General features: G+C 39.3%; 1 protein-coding gene and 1 pseudogene across 2 annotated transcripts in view; one reads left to right on the top strand and one right to left on the bottom strand.

Moving 5' to 3' along the window:
* Positions 1-2768: 2768 nt before the first annotated feature.
* On the bottom strand, positions 2769-3528 carry LOC143034871 (uncharacterized; annotated as a pseudogene).
* A 9180-nt stretch (positions 3529-12708) lies between these two features.
* Mps1 (dual specificity protein kinase monopolar spindle 1) overlaps positions 12709-15001 on the top strand; it is a 34903-nt gene continuing 32610 nt past the window's right edge. For both annotated transcript variants that reach the window (XM_076201994.1, XM_076201995.1), the window contains exon 1: positions 12709-13038. The gene's annotated coding sequence lies outside the window, so the exon portion shown is untranslated. The remainder of the gene's footprint in view (positions 13039-15001) is intronic.

The raw sequence follows: 15001 nt of genomic DNA, 5'->3' as shown, positions 1-15001 counted from the left end.
TACTCAGACAGCCGCTGTCCCTGCTTATGAAACATCAAGGAGCATAAGAAGTGCGAGCCTTGATGATACGAGCAAAGAGTTATTCTGAATCGTGACATTAATAATGAGCGTTAACTTAAAGTGCTGTTGTGCTATTTTCTACAGCCACCGTAAAAAATACACTAACTTTTTAAAAGTCGCTCCTAGAGTTACTAATTTGCTGTACTTATTCATGGGGTTCAAAAATACTCAGATTGATAGGAGCTATCCACTGATATAGATAAGACCTGCATCTGTGAGACTGGCAAACAAATTTAAATTTACTGATTTTCCTTAATAGTCCAGTACGAAAAATTGTAGGTACCTACAGGGAAAAAAAAAATGGTTTCCCTGCTCCCAAGACTGGCAACACTTTTGCAAGTCTCTAGGTTGGCTGCGGCGCTTGTGTTACTCTCTGCCGCAAGCCCCGATAGAAAAAAAAAAGTCATTACTGACGTTACTATTAATTTGCGATAACTATTTATAGGGTTGAAAATAGTCAGAATGATGGGAGCACTCCAGCGATATAGATGAGAAATGCGCCTGTCAGACTGCACTTCTTTTCTTCTCATCAGTGGCGAAGCTGCTGCTCTGCCCGGAATCGGCCCTTGCGTTTGCTCTCCCCCCCCCCAAATGCATATTGCACAGTGACTTATTCTTAGTTTTATATATATATATATATATATATATATATAATATATATATATATATATATTACCTAGTTTGTGTACCATTATAATATTACTTTCACAGACTGAAATATAGTATGCTTTAAACTCACACCAAAATCAAACCCAAACTTTATAAGTTACAGCTAAACCGAAAGCAAAAATGACAGAGACAAATAGTAAAAAAGTGTAAATAAATTAGGACCATCTTTATTTCTGAAATGAAAACTATAGCTTTCTAAAGTAACTTTTCTTGCATTTTTGTTGGCAAATTCTTCAATGACAATGTCAAAATTTATTTCATCTGTCAACTGTTGCTCTCTAGACAGTCTATGGCAAGACTTCTCAAGCGCAAGGTACAAGTAGTAGATCTTGACTAATTCTTGATCATTTTTAGTTTCGAAAAATTCCTCTCACAGGTAGCAACACTAACAGCAATTGTGAAGAAAATCCGCAGCACCATTACTATACTTGGAACCGAGTTCTCCCAAGGTTATACTTTTGAACAGAAGGCAAAAATTCGGGGGAGGGGAGCCTTCTTTCCTCACCTTTATTCCGTCTTCAATATCAGCAACTGCAATACAATGCTGCTGAAGTCTTTTTCTCTCAATAAGGAACTCCTCCTCTTTCCCAATGTCGTAGTGATCGTGATCCATTTTACTTTATCATCCCAAAATTCATCGGGGTAAGATGATCTATTTTACATATAGTTATCATCCAAAAAAATCAACAGGGTAAGAAAGGCATATTTCTCAGCAAGTGGATGAAGCTGTTGAAATTTCAAAGTTAATTCTTGGATCCCTCTGTCCAACGAGGAAAACATTTCTCTCCTCAGTTCAATGTCGTGTGGCAATTCGGCGTCTCGTGATCCTTCACCAAACTTTTTTTTCTTCTTTTTGTGTCGACGCTGACGCTCCACCACTATCCCCAGATCACTCCAAATTTCTTTGGCATATAATTAATATCATTACTTATTAGCTTGTCCGTGTTTTCTACTAGAAATGTTTTTAATGTCCTGAATTTTACATCACATTTCTGTATGTTCAATCCTTTGGTTTGGAGGTAAGTCTGTGTGTGGTTAATTTCTAGAAGGACGGGTCCCCCCCACACGCCAAGAAAGCACAAAAAGGAAAATGACTGGAACGCACGAAGTAGAACAGCATCATCTGCCCTAGTAGCTGTATTTTCTTCTTCACCAGTTAACTTTTCTTGGGCTCTTGAGAAATGTTTCTTTGCAACATTTACAGCTTCTCCCTCCCCTGGCACTCCCCCCAGTACAATTCTATTAAAATGCGCTTGACACTGACCAGTGACTGAAATTAGAACTTCCCAGCGATGGGTTGATGAAGAAAAAAAAAATACAGACAAACGTTCCACACATCCAAAATAAGGTAACAGAATTCACAGCAACAGAGGCTGCATAAACACTCGCCAAATTCAGCGAGTGATTTGTACAAGCAACAAATTCTTCTTTTTGATTAATATCCTTGATACGTTTCTGAAGAACTAGTATGTAGAGCAGCCATCACCGCAGCGTTATCATATGCTTGCCTTCTACAGTTTTGAGCATCAATTCCGTCTTTCTCTATTTTTTCCAAAATCATCCTTGAAATAATATCGGCAGTTTTACCTTTTGTTTCAACGAAATCTACAAATGACTCCACAACCTTCACTTTATCTACATCGATCATGATACAGCGTAAAACTTGGCTCGTCTGATCCTTATGTGAAATATCAGGAGTGATGTCGAATATCATAGAAGAGTACTTGGCTTCTTTTACTTGCTTGGTGACTTTGCCTCTTACGTTTTTTTTTTTTCAAAAATTTCTATAAACTCGTTCTGAATAGTAGGAGACAGATGAGATAGGAAGTAGCAAACTTGTTTCCCAGCTGGATTCTTAGATGATGTTCACGTGGCACTGGATCATATTTCGCCATCAAATAAACTAGTTCTAAAAAAAATCTATTTTCTATTGCTTCAAGTTCAAAATAAGTCTCGTTTTTCTCACAACTGAGCCCTTCTCGGTGGCTTCGTAGAGGCGCCAAATTCTGTTTAGTTAGGAATCTAATAATATCAAGCAATCATGAAAGGATTACCTTACACTTCTTCACTTGGCTTTCAACAACTTCTTGTTCTTTTTTATCCATCGTTGCCCCACGAGCAATCCTAATTTCCAACTCCTCCTCACCTTGAGTGCAATTCGGAACGTGAGCTGCACTGGATGATGATTCATGCTCGGATATTCTGGGATTCAGTTCCCACCATATTATGTTGAATCCGTCCTCAGAATTAAAAGTTGGGTTACTTCTGTCTGGAAACAGTTTGCAGCAAAAGCAGTAAAGAGCTTCCTTGGAAGAGAAGTACACCATCCATAATCTCAACATTCTTTCGCCAGTTGGCAGAGTTACAAATAAAAAAATTATAATAAAGAATAAAAAAAAATCCCGAGTTAGATTTCTAGTTTGTCCTATGGCTGACACACCTTGACGAATTGATTCACCAAAATCAGAATCTAGATTCTCAACCCCAGATGCGCCTCGACGTACCAGCTCGAAGATCAGTGTACAACGTGTCATTGCAAATTTTGCTTGGCATTGATCATGCATGGGCCAACACGTATTTCATGCCCACTGCTGCTCCTGGAACATTTTCTTTGTGTTCTTGATCGCTTGAGGGAGTCGAAGTTGATGAATCGCTTGAAGTTGAACCCGTTCGATTTGACGATGATCTGAATTTGTAAACTTCTCCAGCTTCAGTAGTAGTAGTTTCTATATGACTGATGTATTTCAATAGTGCACCTTCCTTATTTTTAATAATTCCTCTCGAGATAAAACCACACATGCATGTTAAAAAATTAGATCAAAGTGGTGACTGGTGGAACTAAATATCACAAGTGACATGTCACAAATTCTACATTGTTTTGACAAATAACAGATTAAGAAAAAACTCATTGTAGCTAAAGAATGCTTCTGTGAATTAAAAATGTATTAGTATTACGTGCATTATTTATCATTACGGCATTGAAAAATAATCCAAGGAAAGCATATGTATGTAGGTATGAAGACATGGAACTGGCGTAAACATGCTAAAGGAAAACACTAAACATCCATTGAATAAATTATCAATTAGGGCATTGAATAAAAATATTCCGAAGGTAACATGCATACTAAAACATCATAAGCTAAGTTATTTTCCGTAAATGCATAATTTTATATATATATATATATATATATATATATATATATATATATATATATATATATATATATATATATATATATATATATATATATATATAATTTTGGTTATGATTTTCAATGTGATCGGTATGAGCAAGGGAAAAAAAATAATTCGTCACTGCTCAACAGTCACCACCAAGTCAGCAGCCATCATAGGCTACAGTACGAGTATTACTGTATACCAAATACCGTATTATTACTATTAATAGAATTGACATATTTTTATCATGTATTTGCGGTAAAAATGACATATAAGAAAAGTCTTAAAATATTCTATTCTACATGTAATGTTGGCATGTTGCGACTTGCGTGATAAGAAAAACATGAAAATATGGTGTTGAAACACTATACCCAAGTATCGGTGAACCGAGAGAATGAAACGTACGCTAGGTAACTTGATCACAAAGTAAATAATATGCTGATGATAAATTAATGGCAAGGAAATCGAATAAGCTGGAATATAATAAAATCATTTGGAAAAACAAGCTCAGCTGAAAATGAAAGGTTAAGGTAAATGATGGTTGGTCGATAAGAGCTGGTCTGGCCAGGTGATGGCGGAACCAAATCAGTCGGCCAAATCACCAAAAAACAAGTTAACCACGCACGAAATTCGTCTGGCCAGAAAGGCTAGGTCCAAAAGACAAAAAAATACAGCAACACATACCTTCAATTTTCAAATGAACCTCTGTCAATAAAAAATAACTGAGAGAAAGCGTAGATACGGGAACACTATATATTTCGACTGGTAACTGCTAACAAACAAACCACAACTACAAATCTACATTTCACAATAATTGCAGCTTTTTACAGTATCACAATATTATCATACAATTTACTCCTTATTTATCATTAACACGTTTTTTTTTACTTATTACTCCTTTTCAATATCATTACAGTATCACAATATTATTGTATCAAAATTTATGGATCCACTTAGACACTAGTCAACACCTGATTTACTGTTTAAGTTGTATTTTGTTTAAATTGGGATAATCTTGATGTGCTGAATCGAAAAATCACATTAATTTTGCTCTATCAGATCAACTTTCTGAATGCTACATATTTGTTTTTTGAAGTTTTTGTTTACATGTAGGCCTACGGCTATTTTCACGTGATATGGATCAAAATTCTTTCACGTTTCTTGCAATAAACGAGTTCTGAAGATTTTGCATGTGCCAACTTAAGACTAATTGTTTTTTGTTGGGATAACAGTCCGGCTTCACCAAGTACCGATGCTTTATGTGTATGTGGGATACTAGGGACACTGCTCAGCATTACACAAAAAGCACTGGCCTGTGCGGGAGAAATTGGTGCGTCATCAACAATCCTCTGGTAGACAGAGACAAGATACTCTTCCCACCACTGCACATCAAGCTCGACTTGATTAAACAGTTCACCAAAGCTCTAGACAAGGATGGTGACTGCTTCACTTACTTGTGCCATGCTTTTCCAGGATTAACCATAGGGAAGTTGAAAGCATCTTTGATGGTCCTCAAATCCGTCAGCTCATCAGAGATCCTGAGTTTGAAAACTCAGTGAACGAAGTGGAACTGGAAGCATGGAAGGCTTTTTGTTTTGGTCGTGAAGAACTTTCTTGGTAACAACAAGGTCAGGAACTATGCAGAACTTGTCACCAATATGCTGACTGCTTTCAGAAACCTTGGATGCAACATGAGCATCAAAATGCATTACTTATTCTCACATATGGATCGTTTTCCTGAGAATCTGGGATCAATGAGTGATGAGGAGGGGGAGAGATTCCATCAAGACACAAAAGAGATGGACACCAGGTATCAGGGACGCTGGCATGCAGTCATCAGTCATGATGGCTGATTACTTCTGGACTAAAGAGAGACATCTCTGCCACTGAGCATTCGATGGGCTCGAAGAAACGGAAGTCTATGCCCTGAATTTTGCACAATGAAGACGTAACATTCAATTTACATGTACTTAACTTTATCAATTTACAGGAATTGAAATATGTAACATTTAATAAATACAGTCTGTTAGAATTTTTTTCTCCTAAAACATTTTTTGGGTGAGAAATATAAATGGAAATCAACTGATAATGTCACAAAAATGTAATTAGTTTAGTTAGAATATTGGATTTTTTAATATCAAAATAGCATAAAAACCTGACCTGATTGAGAAAAAATGGATGCCATTTTTTTAATTCAGCGGTGCAAAATGGTCCTGATTCATTTGAAAAAAAACATAGACAACTTACTTTTTTTTTGTAACCCAGTGTCTATTAGTCTTTACTCCCGACGAATACAGTGTCCTACAGCGATACAGGAACTGCGCAATGTGCATACATATACCAAGGCTTTTTCCACCTTACAAGGGGGGTAGCCAAAAAGGACAAGGCACCCATTCCATCCCTGAATACACTCCACACCTCTCCACCCTCCCTCATATCTTAGCACCTCCTGGATGACGGGTCATCCCTGCACCTTGCCCACTGCCCTGGGTCAGAAGCAGTGTCGCAAGACACAGCACATCCACAGCAAGGCCGCTTCATTAAATCGGCGACCCCCCTCTCCGTCCCCCCATGCATAAAAGGAGAAGATGGGGAGAAATCCCTTTGGGCTGCGTCAAATTTTGCTCACACATACTACCTCACCCCCATCCCCCCGCCCATTCCACCTCATGCATCACAACATCATCCATATACAACCATTCTCCATTCACCCGTCTTCTGTCCTCTCCCGTCCTTCTTCAACAGACATTCCCCTCTTCCCCAAAGCCCCCTTCACCCCATCCATCCATCTCATCCTAGGACGTCCCCTCATGTTCACTCCCTCCACATCTGCCTTCCATACCTCTTTTACTAGTCGTTCTTCACTCATTCTTTCCATGTGTCCAAACCATCCTAATACTCTTTCATCAACCCTATCTCCCAATTCCCTTTCCACCCCTGTTCTCCTTCTCACCTCCTCATTTCTCACTCTATCTAGCCTAGTAACCCCCATCATACTTCTCAGACACCTCATCTCAAACACATTCAAACTCCTTCTCTCTTCTTCTCTTATGTTCCATGTTTCTGCCCCATACAGTGCTGTTGGCACAATCACTCTCTCATACAGTCTCCTCTTAGCATCCATTCCCAAATGCCTATTCCTCATTACACTTTTTAATCCACCAAGGCATTTACTCGCTTCTCTCAATCTACATTCTACCTCCACTTCCACTCCACCTTTTCCTGTCACATTTGCACCCAAGTATCTAAAACTATCCACTTCCTCCAGTCGCTCTCCCTAAATGCTCACTTCCAGTCTGCTGCCATTTTCACCCCTTGAACATCTCATCACCTTACTTTTACCCACATTTATCTTCAGCTTTCTTCTATCACATACTCTCCCAAACTCTGTCACCAACTTCCTCAATCCCTCCTCTGATCCTGCCACAAGCGCAGTGTCGTCCGCAAACAACAGCTGGCTCACCTCCCACTTTTCTCCATTTTCTTTAACCATCTCCAATCCCTGACCCACTACCCTTGCATTTACCTCTCGCACCACCCCATCCATGTATAAGTTGAATATCCAGGGCGACATAACGCATCCCTTACGAAGTCCCACCTTTACCTCGAACCACTTACTCTCTCCATTTCTAATCCTGATACAAGCTCTACTACTCTCATAATAACTCTTGACAGCTCCTAGAAGCTTTTCTCCTATCCCGTATATCCGAAAAATCCCTCAGTACCTTTCTGTCTACCCTGTCGTAAGCCTTTTCCAGATCCATAAAAGCAAAAAAAAAAAAAAAATCCTTCCCCTTTCCTATAGCTTTCTCGCATATCTGTCTTACCACAAAAATCTGATCTACACAACCTCTACCCGCCCTAAATCCACACTGTTCCTCACCAATTACTCCCTCTGTTCCTCTCCTAATCTTCTCAATCAAGATTCTCCCATAAGCCTTCCCAACCACACTCAACAAGCTAATCCCTCTGAAACTACTACATTCACACTTGTTCTCTTTCCCCTTGTAAAGTGGAACTATACTGGCACTCCTCCGGTCCCCTGGCACTCTACTCTCTCTTAAACAAACATTAAATAACCTCACCAGCCAGTCCACCATCACTGCACCTCCTTTCTTTAGACATTCTGCATGGCATCCATCCAGACCAGGTACCTTACCTGCTCTCACCATCTTAACAATTGCCTTCACTTTATCCTTCCTTATTTCTCCTCCATTTTCCTCACTCATCACGGTCATTTTCTTAGCATTTCCCACTGCAGCTACCTTTCCCTCCCTATTCTCCTTCACATTTAGCAACTCCGTAAAATATTCTGCCTATCTTCCCCTTACTGCCTTCTCTTCCATTATCATCTCTCCATCTGCACCTTTTACCTTTTCTTCTCTACTTGATTCGCCTCCTCTTCCTCTCTTAATTTCTTTCCAAAACATCTTTTTATTACTTTCAAAATTTTCTGTCATACTCTTACCCCATTTCACATCTGCTCTCCTCTTTGCCTCCTTTACCTTTTGCTTTACTTCCCTTTTCTTTTCTTTGTACCTCTCATGTGACTCCCTCCTCCTATTTTGTAACCAATCTGTGAAAGCTCGCTTCTTCTCTTCTACAGCCTTCTTTGTTTCCTGATCCTACCATTCACTACCTTTCCTTCTATTTCTTCCTGTCCTTCTTGTTCCACACACCATCTTTGCACACTTTGTGACTCCCTCCTTGAACCATTCCCATTCCTCCTCCACACCTAGCTCTACTCTATCCTTCACTCCCTCCCACTCCTCCTTCAGCTTCTTTTCGTACTCCTTCTCCTTTTTCTTTAAAGAGTTCACTCTAAGCACCTCCCTACCTTCTGTCCTTTTCCTCTTTCTCCATCTATCCCCCACTCTCAACTTACCTTCCACCAAAAAATGATCTGATATTCCCACACCCTCTCCCCTTAGCACATGTACATCCTTAACCCTTCCTATCACACTCCTATCTACCACTACATAATCCATTAGCGCTCTATCTACCACCCTTCCATCCACCACCCTCTCACATGTGTACTTATGCTTGACTTTCTTCCGAAACACTGTATTTGCTATCATCAACTCTCTAGACACATCTCCACCATCAACTCTCCACTACGATTCTTTCCTGGAACTCCACATTTCCCAACCACTCCGTCAATTGCATAATTTCCTACCCTAGCATTAAGGTCTCCCTGTACTATTACATTGACATTTCTCCTTAATCCTTCCATGCACTCATTTAAATCTATCCAAAAAGCCTCCCTTTCCTCTACACTCTTCTCACTGCCAGGCCCATATGCACTTACAAAAACCCACATCTCCTTTCCCAGTTTCACCTTCATTCACATTATCCTTGAGGAAACCTCCTTCCACTCCACTACACGCTTACCTATCTCTTCACTTACTAGTATAGCCACCCCTTCTCTCCCTCGCCCTCTCTTCACTCCTGATAACCTCCCACTTACACTCTCAAACTTACACTCGCCTTTCCCTTTCAACTTAGTTTCACTCAAAGCCAACACATCCATATTTCTTCTCACAAACATACCATCTATCTCTTCCCTTTTACTCTCATCTGTACCACATCCACGCACATTAAAAGGCCCAAACCTTAGGGTGCTGGTCGGAAAACTCCTAGACCCTCTTATGCCTTTACTTTTTTTAGGAATGTCCCCTCTGGGGCTACAGGGAGAATGATGCCTAGTCCCAATCCCCGTCCCTTTTTTCTCGCCTCTTACGATCCAAGAGGAAATACTTGGTGGCAGTATTCTTTTCCCCCACCACAGGGTAGGTAGGCAAGGAAATGAATATTCAGAGAAATTGTACAGGACAGTAACAAGGGGTTGGGGGACAGCATAACGGAGGGACAGTCGCAGTACAAAAGTGTCATCATTTCTCTATGAACAGAGTTTTCCTCTGTCACAGACAAGATGATGTGTGGCTCTGGTCCGTAGGGGCGCCCCATATAGACCCTAAAGTATCAAGTGCATGCTATTATGCCACAATAACATGCAGCCAATACCCCAGACGCAATGTACTCAACGCATACCCTGCTAAGTAATGCTTGAAGTTATTTTGTCATTATTGACGCATCTAAGATGGATCTCAACTGAGGCGCCCTGAGGGACGTGCAGCCTGTGTACCCTCACCTCCTTTTCAAACTCTCTGTATCTGCTTGATCCCTGCCTTTCATTTCTAGGTTGATGGCCAATGCATCGCCTTCCAGGTTAAGGGAAATATAGCCCACGACGTCGCTGACACAGGTTCATTTTGCCACTAAATCTGCCTTTTGGAGCCACACGACGACGTCTCCATCACCATCAAATGGCTTTAGGGTTATACTGCTCATCTTGGACGGCTCCCTCGTGCTAGTCGCCTCGGCCATGACTAGATTGCTTGCTTGCGTTCACACAGCGACGTATCACTTACCTTATCCGCATGATTTCCTGGTTCTTCTGATTCCTGTTTCTTCGCTAACGTCGCGAACGAAGACTCTTCTCACTAGTTTGTTTCACTCGTATCACCTATCTATCCTACTCTAGCTAACGTTTGTCTGTATTTTCCTTCCACTGCACTTTTATCACTCGCACACCTTCTCATCGTTCGCCCCACATACGCATTGCACTATACGCATCAGCCAGCGCCCCGTTTGCCCTCCCTTCTACACAGTGACCCTTGACCCCGTGCCTGGGATGCCAACTGCACACCCATACTCGCACCACATATATATACATATATATATATATATATATATATATATATATATAATATATGTATATATATATATATGTATCAACAAAGATATGTCGTAGCACATTTGTAAAATAATACTGATGACCCACTTTCGGAGAAGAATAAGCAAAGATATAGAGATCTGTATATTTCGATCACTTACTGTGATCCTCTTCAGCAGATATGAGTAACACATTGTTCTGTACTTTGTAACTCATATCTGCTGAAGAGGGTCACAGTAAGTGATCGAAATATACAGATCTCTATATCTTCGCTTATTCTTCTCCGAAGGTGGGCCATCAGTATTATATATATGTATATATATATATATATATATATATATATATATGTGTGTATATATATATATAGATATATATATATATATATATATATATTACAACACTGAATGGGTCCCAGTGATTAGAGATACATTTTCATCAACCATACTGCACTTTAATTCTAAGCCATCTAGGCGCATGGAGAAATTGAAATGTAGTACGCCCGAGGACTCGAACACATGCTGTGAGAACAGCATTACCAGTGCCGAGTGACTAGACCAGTACACCATCAAGAGAAATATAAGTTGAGCGCAATTTTTCTTATATATCTGTATGCTCGAGTTACATACACATACACGAAAGTTTTGCGTTCAACCCATCTCCACTATGATAGTACATTACTAAGTATACGAACGCGGGAAAGTATTTGTACAACACTGAATGGGTCCCAGTGATTAGAGATATATTTTTATCAACCACAATGCACTTTAATTCTAAGTCATCTAGGCGCATGCAGAAATTGAAATGTAGTACGCCCAAGGACTCGAACGTACTACATTTCAATTTCTGCATGCGCCTAGATGGCTTATAATTAAAGTGCATTGTGGTTAATAAAGATGTATATATATATATTATATATATATACATCACTCGGTGGCGCAGTGTTAGAGATCCCGGCCGGTGCGACGGCGGCCGGGATTCGAATCCTTCCCGGGGCTGAAATAATATCAGTATCGCTGCGCTGCGGGTCGTTATTCTAATTCTCGTGGGCGGGGAATTGTGTGTGTGTAAGGTCACAGAATTACCCATAGATCGGTCATACATGAGCTCTGAGCTCTCTTTTGGGAGGGAAATAGCTGTCGATCACGAGTCCAACACATGATTCAAGACCATGGTAAATCACACACACGAAAGACAAAAAAAAAAAAATGCATAGTTGTACTTGAGCATGGTAGTTACCCTATATGATAATTGGAGAATAAAAAAATAACCTAGGCTGGAATCACAAATGAATTTGAAACTAGGTGTTATAATAATTGAAGGTTTAGACCCGTGAGGGTTGCTCCTGTTCTATATACTGCAATTCTTTTTATTATCTGAATTTCATGTATTTGATTTATTGCCAAATAAACTTACAATTTTTTTGTAAATAGTTGCTACTGGTTGCCAGTAGTAGTAGTAGTAGTAGTAGTAGTAGTAGTAGTAGTAGTAGTAGTAGTAGTAGTAGTAGTAGTAGTAGTAGTAGTAGTAGTAGTAGTAGTAGTAGTAGTAGTAGTAGTAGTAGTAGTAGTAGTAGTAGTAGTAGTAGTAGTAGTAGTAGTAGTAGTAGTAGTAGTAGTAGTAGCAGCAGCAGCAGCGGTGGTGGTGGTGGTGGTGTTTGGAAGTGGGGTGAATGCCTTTGCTTCGGTACCCCAATTTCGCCTCGTTTAATTTCGGACTTTGGTTGCTCTGTGTTTCCAGAGGTTATATATTGTTTGTCTGCCCTCTCCTAGGTTTTCTACTATAGGATCGAACATTAATATTGTCTTGAAGTTGCGTCCTTATTTTCCGGGTAGTTGTTGGAGCTGTTTGTTTCAGGCTCTGATCGATGGTAGTTCGTTGCACTCTAGTAAGAAATGCTCGAGGTTTTGTTCCTCCTGCCCGCATAAGGGACAGCTTGTGTCTTGGTTTGTGTGTCGATTTCTCCAATTAATGTTCAGTGTGTTAATCCTGGCGCGGAATAGAATGGTAGTCTAGGTTATTGTCATAAATTTCTTCTTCCGTTTTTATTTCTGATTTCCATCGCCTGTAGTGCGATAAGGAGGGTTTAGTAGTCAGTTCAGCTTTCCATATGTCTGTAGTAATATCGTTTATCCTGGCTTTGAGATTTTTTTTGTCGTCTTGAGACCCTCTTGGTTTAAGTTTAGCTTTTGCAAGTAAAATCGAAGTTGCTTGCCAGTGTAAGTGTTCCTCCAATAGAAACACAACCCAAGGCTTGTGCGCATGCGTATTCACATTGTTATTCGACCAATCAGAATATAGAACCAATATTTACACTGTTTCAAAGTTGTAAACAGACAAACGATAGAGAAACAGCTGTGTTATTGAACATAAGCCAAGCTGATATAATTTGAGTTTAGGTGCGTACTTAATTACCTGTGTGGTTGGAGTACTAAGTATTTTCCTTTCGTTTTATTTCAGAAATTTCGAAACTGGCTGGGCGCAGTGGAATGCCACGACAGTGGAGCTTGTGCTTTCAAAATATATATAGTGATTACCTATAATAATACACTCATTATCCATATTAGTATAATTTATTTACATGTGTAATACTCGTATTCTTTCTGCAATCATATTCTTAATCTTGGATTGTTGCTACACTCCCTCAATGATTTACAGGCCCTGTTAACTGGGTAAAAGTTAATATCATGTTTGGTCGCCATTCACTTTCTTTCGCATTGTTACTTTGTACATTCATCACCCAGTTCGTAGCTCAATATCATAGCCTCTTACAGACTGGTCTTACTCTTGAGGTTTTGTTACCACTTCAAAAATATATATTTCTCAGGCTGGTCACAGAATTTCTGAGTTAATTGATACAATATTAATTTTTCTAGGACTAGGAAGGACATTTCTATACGGAGGACCCATCATGATCATGCCCTCTCATGGAAATATTCTTTATTTCACAAATTGCTTACTTAACTGATCCCATTTATTGATGACTCGACTTAAGAATGAATACTTCAGACCATTTTTTTTCTTTTTTTTTAGGAGTGATAATGACTAATGTGTTATTACTTGTTGGATTATTATGGTCATCATTCACAATAATCAATTCTTATTTCTAGATTGTAACATCTCACAAATAGGAACATCTTTTTTTAATTGTTCAGTATTTGAAGTGTCAGGTAGGAAGATTCTTGATAAAATTCTAGAATTATGTTAGCACAGATATTTAGCATGAAAATTATATTGTCCAATAGCTCCTAACCTAATATAAACTAACCTAACCTAAACCCAAAGTAACCATTAAAAGAAACCATTTAAATAAAACAAATTGCATTTCAACAAATTATGTGTTACATGGTTAATAGATCTGTATAATGTGATATTAAAAAACAGTATTTTTTTGTATTTATTAAATTATTGTGTCTGACTTAAACATTATACTCACAAATACTCACAGATGATTTCCCGGAAGAGGCCCATTAAAGGGCCTGTGGCTCCGGTATGGTAGTCAGGACACTTTGTGGCTGGCAGTAGCATGCTGTATTGATTTTTGCCCTATAATTGAATTTTTGTTCCTGACCCTTCCAATATTTGTCAAGTCTGGCTTCAAACTGCACAACTGTCTTGGAGTCCACTACCCTATCTGGCAGACTATTCCAGACACTAACTCTCGGTTCAATTAAGAGTACTTGCGACGATTTAATCTAGTTCTAGTCTTGATTTTTTTTTTTTTCCCATGGCCTCTCGTCGCACTTTCTTCCCTCATCCTAAAGATACCCTCGGTACATTCCTTGTCATATTTGGTGGTTATAATCTTAAAATTCTCAATTTGGTCTCCTCTGGATATCCTGTATGCCAGGGTAGGCAGATCCATTTTCTTCAGCCTCTCTTCGTAAGGTAGTTCTTTACAACACGATACCATTTTTGTTGCCCTTCTTTGCACATTTTCTAGAGCTTCAATATCCTTAATAAGATATGGGCACCATATCTGGTTGGCATACTCTAATTGTGGTCTGACCAGGGCAGTGAAAAGAGGTTTAAAAACAGCTGGTTCTAGGTATACAAAAGTTCTAATAAGTCCCACAATCTTATTGGCCTTATTTATCTTCTCTGCCAGATGATCAGAGAATGTAAGATTGTCATCAGTGACTACCCCAATATCTTTTTCTGTCCTGGTTTTACTGATAACATTGTACATAGTAGTCATAATCTTGTACTTTAGTGTTGCCAATTCTCATATATTTACTTTTCTCTGGATGGAAACTTAACAGCCATTATTCTGTCCACAATCGTAGTTCGCCCAAGTCCTCCTGCAGCTTTATGCAATCTTCAGCATCCTGTATCCTCATGAACACCTTGGTGTCATCGGCA

The sequence above is a fragment of the Oratosquilla oratoria genome, chromosome 18 (genome assembly GCF_046742065.1).
Source record: "Oratosquilla oratoria isolate Oo_2021 chromosome 18, ASM4674206v1, whole genome shotgun sequence".
In the NCBI taxonomy this organism is placed as follows: Eukaryota; Metazoa; Arthropoda; class Malacostraca; order Stomatopoda; family Squillidae; genus Oratosquilla; species Oratosquilla oratoria.
This window is presented reverse-complemented; position numbering and strand designations above follow the sequence as displayed.